At 34.6% G+C, this 13,822-nt stretch overlaps 1 protein-coding gene across 1 annotated transcript in view; it reads left to right on the top strand.

The window, feature by feature from the left end:
- LOC132736714 (guanine nucleotide-binding protein subunit beta) overlaps nucleotides 1-13,822 on the top strand; it is a 32,055-nt gene that overhangs the window by 1,156 nt on the left and 17,077 nt on the right. The window lies entirely within an intron of this gene.

Raw genomic sequence — 13,822 nt, 5'->3', positions numbered from 1 at the left:
ATGGTCAGTCATAGACTCATAGTGGTAAATCACCGCGGACAGGTTAAACAATCACCGCAATCCCTGGTGGAAAATCTCATAGATTCGCTGTGATAAATATCGCATATAAATGTTCACATACATGTACAATGTAGTCTTGTTAGAAAGAAATCAATAACACTTATCTTTTGCTTTGATGACAGTCATAACATCATCTGTATAATATATGCATAAAAATCAGAAGATTTGAAGTCTGTTTGCGTAAAAGGTGTTAAAAGAATTAATCACAAGCAAAATGCATTTACTATCAATAATATGTCAAAAATTGACAGGATAATTATCCAACGTAATTTTTTTCTTTTGTGTAATAATTAAACATGTGTAATTGTTTCTTGACAAAAAAATGACAGTTACATACATGCACAGATATATAATATATAATATACAACGGATAGGAAGCTCCAAAAATAGACGATGGTCAAATTCAGTCCCACAATCCTTGGCACGCTTCGGTGATAATTGGGTTTTCTTCCTAGTCTCCGATTTGCGCGCTTTGTTTAAACTTCGGCAATATTCGTGAATTATTGTTATCATTGCCAACATGGACTTTCATTCAGGAAAAGTGTTTTGTATGTTTTAGAATAAAAAACTTTTGCTTTTCATATAAGTAGAAAATGTTTAGTCTTACTTGTCGATGTACCTCCAGTAATTCAATATGGCTGATTTTGGCTACTTTTACCCAGGATGCATCAAATCTTGTAAAATCCTGTGACATATGATAACTTGCGTGAACACAATTCTGTCGATACTGAATTTAACTGTATGACGTCACAGTTTCTCTTCCATCTATATTTAGCTCCATGATACATGTGAACTTTTTTCGGTGATCAATTCAAGTGGGAGATTTTTCTTCAAAAAGAGGTATATTTCAGAATTTGCAATAAACAGAGAAGAAAGTTGTGATATCAAAAATAGGGAGATTTCTTAAATATGTGAAAATACCCCTTATTTGAAAATATGGCAGCAGAAAGTGGGTATTCTCCTGCTAAAAGTGGAAGAGTTCACATATATGCTGTTGTTTTTTTTCTGGTGGAAGTCAATTGAGTGTCATTGCTTCTATGAATAATGATGATTCGGCCCAGGCTGACTACACATGTGTAAAACATTCAAAGATGCAGATTCCGGAAGCCAACTAGTCATTTGTCAAGGTCATCATCGTTGTTGGGAAACATATATTTCATTTTATTTATGGATGCATTTGTGCATATTTTTGGTATTTTAGCATATGGAATTCAACAAACATGAATTTCGGTAACAACAAAAATATTTAAAACATTTTTTAAAAAACAGCATCAAATATCTCCATCAAAATTCCTATAGGGGAAAAATGTTGCGTGTGTTATTTTTTACAAACAAATATCAAGTAGAAGTGCTCCTGACACCAAAAACAATTGACTTCCAACATTTTTTTATATAATTATCAAGAAAAAAAGAAGTCATCTTTTTTTTTTTTTGTCAAGAAACAATTACACATCTTTAATTATTGTTGAACTGCAGAAATTGTAGTATAACAGATTTTAACGAATGGACGTTTGAAGTATTAGTTTGTTGGTGGCTAATTTTTGCCTTATGTTATTGTTAATTATCAACGCCCAGGGCCATTATAGGGCTGCTTCTTCAAAGAAAAATTCTTAAAAATCATTCCCCAAATGTTGAATTTAAGTCAAATGTTTTCTTTCCCCTTTGCAAATATACCTAGTAATTTTTCCCTTAAAATTACGGGCAGGCAGGGCTGCTTCTCCAATCTGTGAAAAAAGCCCCGACACCTACCTATCTTTAAAGCTGCATGCCTCCAGATGAGTCGAAATATTTCAATAAAATCAAACTTGAGAAATATGTACTACGATTTTAGGAAACGTAAAATGATTCAAGATTCAAGTAATATTTTACATGTTATGTGCGGTCAATGACTGATATTTTAATATTTACAACTAGAGGTGCAACGATACCTTTCGATGCATCGAAAACCGGTTTTATGAGCGCCGATTCGATTCCCGATACCAACTGTTCCGATTCCCCACCCAAATATAAACATGGAAAAAAGTGAAGAGTTTTAGTCTTTCCCTTCGCGCTTTATCACGTTAGATACGATTGGCCAGTTAAAACTCGGTCATCCAATCAGTGGGCGCGTAATGTTTTATTTTCGGAAAACAAGTCAAAATGGCCACCAACATCAATGTTGATAAAATAAAATTAAAAAATCCTCCTAAAAAATTAAAATCAAAGGTTTGGGAACACTTTGGGTTTCGGAAAGGCCAGGACACGGATAAAGCTACTTGCAAAATATGCTTTACGGACGTGTCATATCCAAAGTCCGACAGTACGTCTAATTTAATGCAACATATGAAACGAAAACACGATGTGGACTTGTTTCGTAAGCTTTATCCGTGTCCTGGCCTTCCCGAAATAAGTTTGATTAGTACTACAGTAAGTAGGCATATTTGACATTGGGATTGATTATTATTTCTTTAGTCAAGTGTGAAAAAAAGTGATAATTTCATGAATTTCATTTTTTCTGTATTGTTTACTAGACTAAGAAGTATTGTGTGACAACACTGACATTAGGATTGATTATTCATTTAACATATTATGGGAATTATAAACAGAATATCTGAATATCAGTTCTGACAACCTTGTGAAACTTTGTTCATTATTATTTACTTTACAATTTACAAACTTTATTTAATTCCTAGTCCTCAGAAGGTATCTGTGATAGTCATGTAACTGAGATGAATGATTATTTGCCTGATTAAAATTATTTCTAAATAGACAAGAGCTTTTTATTCTCATAAACACAATTATTAAGTCAAATAAGTTTATATAATAGTTATATTACAACAGAAAAGCAAAGCACTAGGTTGAAGGCCACTCACTTTTTGAGCAGACAAGCAGAATTATATACCAAAGATAAATTAGTAATCAGAAATGTATCGAATCGAAAAAAATCGAATCGGAGTGTCTAAAATCGAAATGGAATCGAACATTTGGTGTATCGTTGCAGCCCTATTTACAACTACATTTCTAATGCGTTACTAACGCAGTAAGGGCTATTTATGCATATTTTGACCAGTTATTGGTAATTTACATGGCTTGTAAGTGCCATGGACAATATGTAAATGGCTTCATTTTGGTTATATCACAATATTACACATTCAAATACAATTTTCAAAATTTTTATGAAAATTAGCCTGAAGCCTGTATTATGCAATTGTTTTGTTAATTTTCATTGATCAAGATTCTCGGCATACTTGAATTGTTTTCCACTTACAATGTAGCGTGTACGTCGCTGAGCTTGAATGTTGTTGATGGGCAATGTAAATTATTTTGTACATGTCTTTATGAAGCAAATAAGAACACTACTTTTTAGCTCGACTTTTCTATGAAAAGGGGAGCTATCCTACTCGCCCCGGCGTCGGCGTCGGCGTTGGCGTCACACCTTGGTTAAGTTTTTCGTACCACCCCACTTTATTTCAGAAGTATTACAAGTATGGCTTTGAAACTTACCATACTTGTTCACCATCATAACCTCCATCTACAGACAAGAGTACATAACTCTGTCAAGGTTTTTGACAGAATTATGGCCCTTTTTTTGATTAGAAAGTGTATTGAGCTTGGTTAAGTTTTTTGTACCACCTCACTTTATTTCAAAACCATTGGAGGTATTGCTTTGAAACTGACCATACTTGTTTTACCATCACGACCTTCATCAACAGACAAGAGGACATAACTCTGTCAAGGTTTTTGACAGAATTATGCCCCTTTTTGACTTAGAAAAACATTGAATATGGGTAAAATCCACTTATTGCCTTAACCCTTTGAGATATTGCTTTGAAACTTTTAATGCTATTTCACATCATTACCCCCATCTGTACGCAAGAGAAGGTAACTCTGTCAAGGATTTGTTTTAAAAATTAAGGCCTTTTATCGACTTAGAATCTTTGGTTAAGTTTTTAGTACCAGTCCACTTTTTAGACTCGAACTGTTTATGAAAAGGGGGAGCTATCCTACTCGCCCACGGCATATTAAATAATGAATTGAACTTCCTTCATGTAATTCAAATATCAGTTTACAACGCATTATCTACATAGTGGACCCACGAAAAGTAACCAGTCACCCACAGCCTGTGTGAAAGAGATCCACTTGTGACCAACTGACAACATCTAAAAAAGCTTGATAAAATTTATCTATTACTTGTATTATAAGGTAACTATAATACTTTCACATACAAAGTCAAATCTATATATTATGCTGATTGTACAAAAATATACTGCTTCCTTGGCATAGATTTCTTGAAAAATTATGTTATTATGTCATTTACCAAGGTGTTCTGAGTGACGTAAAAATACCTTATTCTCTCTCAAAGTGGGTTTAATACTATTAAATTTATTTAAGGCTCAACTCAGTTTTTTTTTCTTTCTTACCAGCCCTCTTTTGACTTAAACATTTCAAACTTTGCTGCAGTGTTCAAGGGTATCACACAATTCAGTAAAATAATTCTTCACTAAATATCTTAATGCTCATGGCCATTGTTCACTTTAAAAATACAGAGATTCTTGTATTGCCTTTTACTGCAAAAACTTTTTTTATTGGCAAGCAATAAAAAAGTCGAGCGCGCTGTCTTACGGACAGCTCTTGTTTAAATGGTGGTAGCATAATTTTACAGCTTAGATCAAAACAAAAATCCAGATCACTTGGAGTAGGTAAATGCTAGAATGCTTGTCAATTCTAAAAATTCAAGAAGCTTAACAAACAGCACAAATCTCCGCCTCAAAGTCTGACTCTGCTGAATATGTCTTAATTTGTACGAAAAAAAAAAAAAAATTACATTCTTTTCCTTATGAAATATGTTTAATACATGTAGTTGCTAAATAAACTGTATAAATTTAGATCATTGATAGACCCTTGAATATTTGGGTTTGATCCTTAAAAATTTTGTGTGGCATATCATTGACTTGGAGTTTCAGAGTCTACCGTACACCCTGTTAGAGTCCTGTTATAGTTTCTGAAAATATACTCATTGGCCAATTACCTGAATCTTATTTTGCTTCTGTTCAATTCTGTGAATTAGCACAGCTATAGTGTTTTAGTAGTGTAGATTTCTGTTTTTTTTATGATTCACCCTTCCGTAAGAAAATATTCATTGAATAATTATATGATCAACACATACTGATGACAAATATCTTCATCTCCACTAATATAATCAATACCTAATGTAATATTTATTTATAAACAACATATTAAAAGTGTTTTTTACACACCTTTTAACAAAACATAGCTTTCATTTGGTGACTTGTTTTAATCATAAAAAAGCGGCATCACGAAAATATGTGACAAATATTTTCTTCTAAAAATTTGTTTTCTTCTGAAACATTTCGTCGTCTGATACCCACGGTGGATTAACATGTAACACAACATGTAATTAACGGCAGGTAAAATAATTCAATTTGCATCGTTTTACAGGAACAGGTGTGTAAAATATCGACCTATGAAATATGTTTAACAAAATTTATATTCTTCAACAGCTAAGGTAAACAAATAAACAAAATGGCAGCGCCCACAGTGAAAACCTGTGCCACATGTCAGTGATTTTCCTGCTTATATAGCAGACTCCGATAAAGGGCCTCTGCCCAATTGAAATTTTCTTTAAAATCATGCAGTTTTCCCAAAGATCTCAACTTCAACCTGATTTTTCACTTCCCAAATTAGCAATTTTAGCTATATTTTTTATCCCAAAATCAAGAGGCTAAGGCCTCTTCCCAATTAAGTGAGAAAAATCACTGCATGTATTGCCAATATGAATGGCAAAAACACACCAACTCAATTGTCCCACTTTATTGATATTTCTTTCTAGTATTTACATTTCACTTAACAAGCGTTTTGATTGGTTTAATCGCTTCATGAAATCGTGTTTTGACAGTGGCCACGATGGAACATCCACAGCTCTAGTTTTTGATGAATTTGATTATATTAAGTTAAATATTTTTAAAAATTTTAAGATTGTTTTTCATTTTCGTAATAATAATAATAATTTCAAATCTGTAATTAAGGGCAAAATTTACCATTGTTGATGTTACCTTTTGAAGACCAAAATTTACTGGTATTTTAATATTATTTGATATGTCCGTTTTAATTTGGTCAGTATATAACAAAATTTCTTTAAAATAAATTAAAAACAAAACAGCACTTGAGCATCATTTTTACAAAGCAATAATTGGACCTTTACAAGATGACATCTTGATTGCCATTTATAATCACAGATTATCAATCAATCGTAATATACTTTGTTTTAAATTTTTATCACAAATACTGTGTTGGCAAATTATCTCAACCTGCAGCAAACACAAACTGCTAAGTGCCAAAAGGCACCAGACTTTGTGCACTGTCAAAAAAAATAATGCTTTATTTTTGTGCGGGCCGATTCTCCTTCACTTTAAAGCAGCATGCCTCCAGATTCATGTAAATTTTCATAAAATATTTTGAAAATGTATTTAAAAGTAAAATAATGAAGTAAACAAATAAAGTAATGTGCATATTGTAATCGGCACTTACAACCAACGAAAATTACCAAAAAGTCTTGAGCATATGCAAAAACAGCCCTTACTGCGTTACTAACACAGTAGAAATATGGTGATAAAATACTGCAAAATCAGTCTGAAACTTACATAACATGTAAAATATAGCTTGGATCTTGAATGTTTTAACCTTTCTTTAAAGTTTAGTGCACTTTTTTCAATATTGGTTTTCTTGAAATATGTTGGCTCATCTGGAGGCGTGCAGCTTTAAAAGCTATTGACTTGAAACTTCATAGGATGATAGATCTGATTGACATTGAGAAGAAGAGGAGTGTACAATAACTTAAGTTAAGGTACATGTACATTGTAAGAGCAGTGTTTATAAATAGCCTATATTTAAGAAGAAAAATGCCTAATTTAAGTGACAGCTATACCACAAGGGAACACATCCGACTTGTGGAGTTCTAGTTATAAGGAATCTGATGGATACATAGATAATGTTAAAAGAATTAAAATAGTCCTAAATACAAATGGGGTTTAAACCCATGACCATTTTTTGTGTCGCCTCTACGGAGTAGTGGCGACATATACGGATCACTTCTCCGTCGTCTGTTCGTCACAAAACTTGTCCGGACTACTCCTCATAAACTACTGGTGCAATTTTATCCAAACTTTACAGGAATGATCAGTACCAAGTCTAGTTGTGCACTGTATGTCCGTCTGTCACAAAATTTGTCCCAACATGAAATTGGCCATCATGAGGCGACACATGTGATTACTGATCGCTCTTGTGTTCAAATAAGGGCCCTGGGGTTAAAATTGGCCCGCCCCGGGGATCATTGATTTTCCTTATATGTATATAGTAAAAACTTAAAAACTCTTCTGTTAAAAAACCCAAAGAGCTAGAGTTTAGATATTAAGCATGAATTATCTTCTAGTGAGTGTCTACCAAGTTTGTTCAAATAAAAGCCCTGGGGACAAAATTGGCCCCGCCCAAAGGGGGGGGGGGTCATTGTTTTTCCCTATATGTGTATGGTAAAAACTTAAAAAATCTTCAGGTGAGTGATTTCAGGGCTATCATGGCCCTCTTGTTTAGGTAAAGGGGAAGACGCTGGACGCTGGTAGGGAAGGAAAAAAATATGAAAAAAAGTCAATTTGGGGAAAATTAAAATGTAAACAGAAAATCCTGTAATACATACTGTATATTTAACTACATAGTAGAGAGTCACAACAACATCGGTTTTTCCTTAAATGCAAAGTATTAATATTTGCAGTATGTACAACATCTTAATATGTATGGTGGTGAATGATTTTATACTTTCTTACTTTACTAAAAAGATAACCAAGAAATTGATATTTTGATAGAATTTGATTTCCGGAAATAGTACCGTTCAGTATGGAAAATAGCCAAGAAAAAAAATGGCAGCCCCTCATACACTACTTGCCGTTTTCTGCAATGTTTTTGGATATAATGGGCAACAATTGGTGGGTTTCATTTGCTGAAATGGAAAAACTTAATATTTTTTACCTTTTAAGTATTTAACAGGGTTCTCACTAGGACTTTAAAACATGGAGTCCATGGACTCCCAACCCTGAAAAAGTTGGAGTCCAAAAGCCCGTCGCAATTAATATGTTTACAGATTAGTCATTCAATGCTCACAATAGCATTGCTGATATTTTGAATCTTCAAGAGACTTCCAAAGTTTATAGTTATTCAAAAGAAACTCTGAACTACATAGTATAATTATTGTTTTGTTGTTAATATTTATTATGAAATTATTTCATTATAATGCATCAACACATGGAAATCGTTTTTTTTTTACACTTTTATAGCAAATCAAATTTTATTCTGGTTAAATAAGTCCACTCTTAAGACAAAAAGTTTATATTTGTAAAAAAAAAAACGTAAATATATATAGGCAGCGATTAGCGGAGTGAATAGGAAAATCGTGTACAGCTTCACACAGTGTGTAAGAGATTCATCCGATCGACAATTATTTTAGCAAATATCTTCAAAAGGGGGCAAATTGAAGATCGATATTTAAAGATTTAATGTTGATTAAATAATAAAGGCACAATTCATTCACATGTTTGGCTTGGAAACCTAGAATTTTTGCGAAATTTTAGGGTTTCTGGCGAACGTGAAATCGCCGATGTTCGGGATCAATTTTCGGATATCAAAGAAAAGGGTATGTGTATTTTGGTTTGTTGTCCTGGCATTTCGGCACAATATTTTAAATTCTTAATACTCTTATAGAAAGTTTTTGCAAGAATGAAACTAAAGCAAAATTGTTTCTAGAAAATGCCGAAAATATTCGACAATCATTCAAAATTACACTCATTTGTAATCTTTAAACTTGCGGCGTAATTAGTCGATAATTAACCAGGTTTTCCGAAGGAAAAAACTGGTTATTAGATTGAGGTATGTCGGCGGGCGGGCGGGCGTAAACAATTTCTTCTGTGCGCAACTCCTCCTACATTTCTCAACGGATTTTGACCAAACTTTCACAGAAGCTTTGTCATCAAGTGCCCTGGCGCATATTGTCGGGGTTTTGCGATTAGATAATATTTGACCTAATTATGGCCCTTTGTTTTTTTTCCTTATATAAAATATATAGTGAACAATTTCTTCTGTGCGCAACTCCTCCTACATTTCTCAACGGATTTTGACCAAACTTTCACAGAAGCTTTGTCATCAAGTGCCCTGGCGCATATTGCCAGGGTTTTGCGATTAGATAATATTTGACCTAATTATGGCCCTTTGTTTTTTTTTCCTTATATAAAATATATAGTGAACAATTTCTTCTGTGCGCAACTCCTCCTACATTTCTCAACGGATTTTGACCAAACTTTCTCAGAAGCTTTGTCATCAAGTGCCCTGACACATATTGCCAGGGTTTTGCAATTGGTATATATTTGACCTAATTATGGCCCTTTGTTTTTTTTCCTTATATAGAATATATAGTTTCTGTGCGCAACTCCTCCTACATTTCTCAACGGATTTTGACCAAACTTTCACAGAAGCTTTGTCATCAAGTGCCCTGGCGCATATTGTCGGGGTTTTTGCGATTAGATAATATTTGACCTAATTATGGCCCTTTGTTTTTTTCCCTTATATAAAAATATATAGTGAACAATTTCTTCTGTGCGCAACTCCTCCTACATTTCTCAACGGATTTTGACCAAACTTTCTCAGAAGCTTTGTCATCAAGTGCCCTGACACATATTGCCAGGGTTTTGCAATTGGTATATATTTGACCTAATTATAGCCCTTTGTTTTTTTTCCTTATATAGAATATATAGTGAACAATTTCTTCTGTGCTCAACTCCTCCTACATTTCTCAACGGATTTTGACCAAACTTTCTTAGAAGCTTTGTTTTCAAGTGCCTGGCACATATTGTCGGGGTTTTGTGATTGGATAATATTTGACCGAATTATGGCCCTTTGTATATTTTTTCCTTATACAGAATATATAGAGAACAATTTCTTCTGTGCTCAACTCCTCCTACATTTCTCAACGGATTTTGACCAAACTTTCTTAGAAGCTTTGTTTTCAAGTGCCTGGCACATATTGTCGGGGTTTTGTGATTGGATAATATTTGACCGAATTATGGCCCTTTGTATATTTTTTCCTTATACAGAATATATAGTGAACAATTTCTACAGTGCGCAACTTCTCCTACATTTCTCAATGGATTTTGACCAAACTTTCACAGAAGCTTTGTCATCAAGTGCCCTGGCGCTCACTAAATTCCCATGTTTCTTCCAAGACATCATTCAAGTATTTTTAGCTCACCTGACCACGAAGTGGTCATGGTGAGGTATAGTGATGGGGCTATGTCCGGCGTCCGTCGTCGTGCGTTGTGCGTCGTTCGTCGTCAACAATTGGGTTGTTAACAGTCTAGCAGTCACAGTTTTGATTGGATCATCATCAAACTTTGTCAGAATGTTTGTCTCAATGAAATACAGATCGAGTTCGAAGATGGGTTATCTCGGGTCAAAAACTAGGTCACAGGAGCTAAAAATAGAAAAAGCTTGTTAACACTCTAGAGGCTGCAGTTTTCATCCAAATATTCTGGAAATTTGTCAGGAAGGTTGTTTTGATGATATCTAGGTCAAGTTCGGAGATGGGTTATCTCGGGTCAAAAACTAGGTCACATGAGCTAAAAATAGAAAAAAGCTTGTTAACACTCTAACAAATGGGTTGTTAACAGTCTAGCAGTCACAGTTTTGATTGGATCATCATCAAACTTTGTCAGAATGTTTGTCTCAATGAAATACATATCGAGTTCGAAGATGGGTTATCTCGGGTCATAAACTAGGTCACAGGAGCTAAAAATAGAAAAAGCTTGTTAACACTCTAGAGGCTGCAGTTTTCATCCAAATATTCTGGAAATTTGTCAGGAAGGTTGTTTTGATGATATCTAGGTCAAGTTCGAAGATGGGTCATCTCCGGTCAAAAACTAGGTCACAAGAGCTAAAAATAGAAAAAGCTTGTTAACACTCTAATAATTTGGTTGTTAACAGTCTAGCAGTCACAGTTTTGATTGGATCATCATCAAACTTTGTCAGAATGTTTGTCTCAATGAAATACAGATCGAGTTCGAAGATGGGTTATCTCGGGTCAAAAACTAGGTCACAGGAGCTAAAAATAGAAAAAGCTTGTTAACACTCTAGAGGCTGCAGTTTTCATACAAATATTCTGGAAATTTGTCAGGAAGGTTGTTTTAATTATATCTAGGTCAAGTTCGAAGATGGGTCATCTCCGGTCAAAAACTAGGTCACAGGAGCTAAAAATAGAAAAAGCTTGTTAACACTCTAGTGGCTGCAGTTTTCATCCAAATATTTTGGAAATTTGTCAGGAAGGTTGTTTTGATGATATCTAGGTCAAGTTCGAAGATGGGTCATCTCCGGTCAAAAACTAGGTCACAGGAGCTAAAAATAGAAAAAGCTTGTTAACACTCTAGTGGCCGCAGTTTTCATCCAAATATTCTGGAAATTTGTCAGGAAGGTTGTTTAGATGATATCTAGGTCAAGTTTGAAGATGGCTCATGTCTGGTCAAAAAATAGGTCACAGGAGCTAAAAATAGAAAAAGCTCGTTAACACTCTAGTGGCTGCAATTTTCATCCAAATATTTTGGAAATTTGTCAGGAAGGTTGTTTTGATTTTATCTAGGTCAAGTTCGAAGATGGGTCATGTCTGGTCAAAAACTAGGTCACAGGAGCTAAAAATAGAAAAAGCTTGTTAACACTCTAGTGGCTGCAGTTCTCATCCAAATATTCTCGAAATTTGTCAGGAAGGTTGTTTTGATGATATCTAGGTCAAGTTGGAAGATGGGTCATGTCCGGTCAAAAAACTAGGTCACAGGTGCTAAAATAGAAAAAAGCTTGTTAACACTCTAGTGGCTGCAGTTTTCATCCAAATGTTTTGGAAATTTGTCAGGAAGGTTGTTTTGATGATTTTCAGGTCAAGTTCGAAGATGGGTTATCACCGGTCAAAAACTAGGTCACAGGAGCTAAAAATAGAAAAAGCTTGTTAACACTCTAGTGGCTGCAGTTTTGATTAAAATATTCTGGAAATTTGTCAGGAAAGTTGTTTTGATGATTTCTAGGTCAAGTTCGAAGATGGGTCATGTCTGGTCAAAAACTAAGTCACAGGAGCTAAAAATAGAAAAAGCTTGTTAACACTCTAATGGTTGCAGTTTTCATCCAAACATTCTGGAAATTTGTCAGAAAGGTTGTTTTGATGATTTCTAGGTCAAGTTCGAAGATGGGTCATCTCAGGTCAAAAACTAGGTCACAGGAGCTAAAAATAGAAAAAGCTTGTTAGCACTCTAATGGCTGCAGTTTTCATATAAATGTTCTGGAAATTTGTCAAGAAGGTTGTTTTGATGATATCTAAGTCAAGTTCTAAGATGGGTCATCTCCGGTCAAAAACTAGGTCACAGGAGCTAAAAATAGAAAAGCTTGTTAACACATTAGGGGCTGCAGTTTTCATCCAAATATTCTTGAAATTTGTCAGGAAGGTTGTTTTGATGATGTCTAGGTCAAGTTCGAAGATGGGTTATCTCCGGTCAAAAACTAGGTCACAGGAGCTAAACATAGAAAAAGCTTGTTAACACTCTAGTGGCTGCAGTATTGATTCAAATATTCTGGAAATTTGTCAGGAAGGTTGTTTTGATGATTTCTAGGTCAAGTTCGAAGATGGGCCATCTCAGGTCAAAAACTAGGTCACAGGAGTTAAAAATAGAAAAAGCTTGTTTACACTAGTGGCTGCAGTTTTTATTCAAATATTCAGGAAATTTGTCAAGAATGTTGTTTTGATGTTTTCTGGGTCAAGTGCTAAGATTGGTCATGTCTGGTCAAAAACTAGGTCACAGGAGCTAAAAATAGAAAAATCTTTTTAACACTCTAGTGGCTGCAGTTTTGATCCAAATTTCCTGGAAATTGGTCAGGAAGGTTGTTTTGATGATTTCTAGGTCAAGTTTGAATATGGGTCGTGTCCAGTCAAAAATTAGGTCACATTGCCCAAATATGGAAAAATCTTTATAACACACTAGAGGTCACATGTTTGACTCAGTCGCATCAAACTTGGTCATGATGCTTGTTTAAGACATTGCTTGGATGCGGTTGTGTCAGGTGAGCGATCCAGGGCCATCATGGCCCTCTTGTTTTAAAATTGTGAACATACTTTTCTTGATATCGCACAAAACACCACACGCCAATATTGTTGACAAAAGAAAATGACAAGAGACGCAAAAATGCAAAAATTAAGCAAAAATAAAGTACTGTTTACCTTTCTAAAACATTTGGGGAAAAAAGGCGAATAGACAACATAAAATTTCTCAATCATTTTTGTTTGAGGAATATTAAAAAAGCCATAATTCCTCCTAAAAGTTCAATTAAAAACAAATGCCCCTTCATGACAAAGCTTCTGTGAAATATTTTGCTGAAAACCTGGTTGCATCGCATTGCGATGTTCCTTGTTTTATCCTTTTGTCGGTAAAATTTGCTAATTTCCAATCTACTGTTGATCAAAGATATAAAATTATCACCTCGTGTCATATCTGGTAATTGTATGCACTGTACAGCGCGTGTATACATTAGTCTGATCACTATTGCGTGATAATGATCGGAAGCGTTATCGCTGATTGGCTAATCGCTTCACGGGTCGATGTGCATAGGACCGCCTACCTATAGACTGACACGCGCTGACGCATTTGTGTATTTGTGGTTGTAAACAATCGGTAATGTTTATGCGTCCCCAGGC

The sequence above is a fragment of the Ruditapes philippinarum genome, unplaced genomic scaffold (assembly GCF_026571515.1).
Source record: "Ruditapes philippinarum isolate M1 unplaced genomic scaffold, ASM2657151v2 ctg4531_1_1_1_1, whole genome shotgun sequence".
Taxonomy (NCBI): domain Eukaryota; kingdom Metazoa; phylum Mollusca; class Bivalvia; order Venerida; family Veneridae; genus Ruditapes; species Ruditapes philippinarum.
Note: the sequence above shows the minus strand (reverse complement) of the source record. Positions and strands in the feature narration are given on the sequence as shown.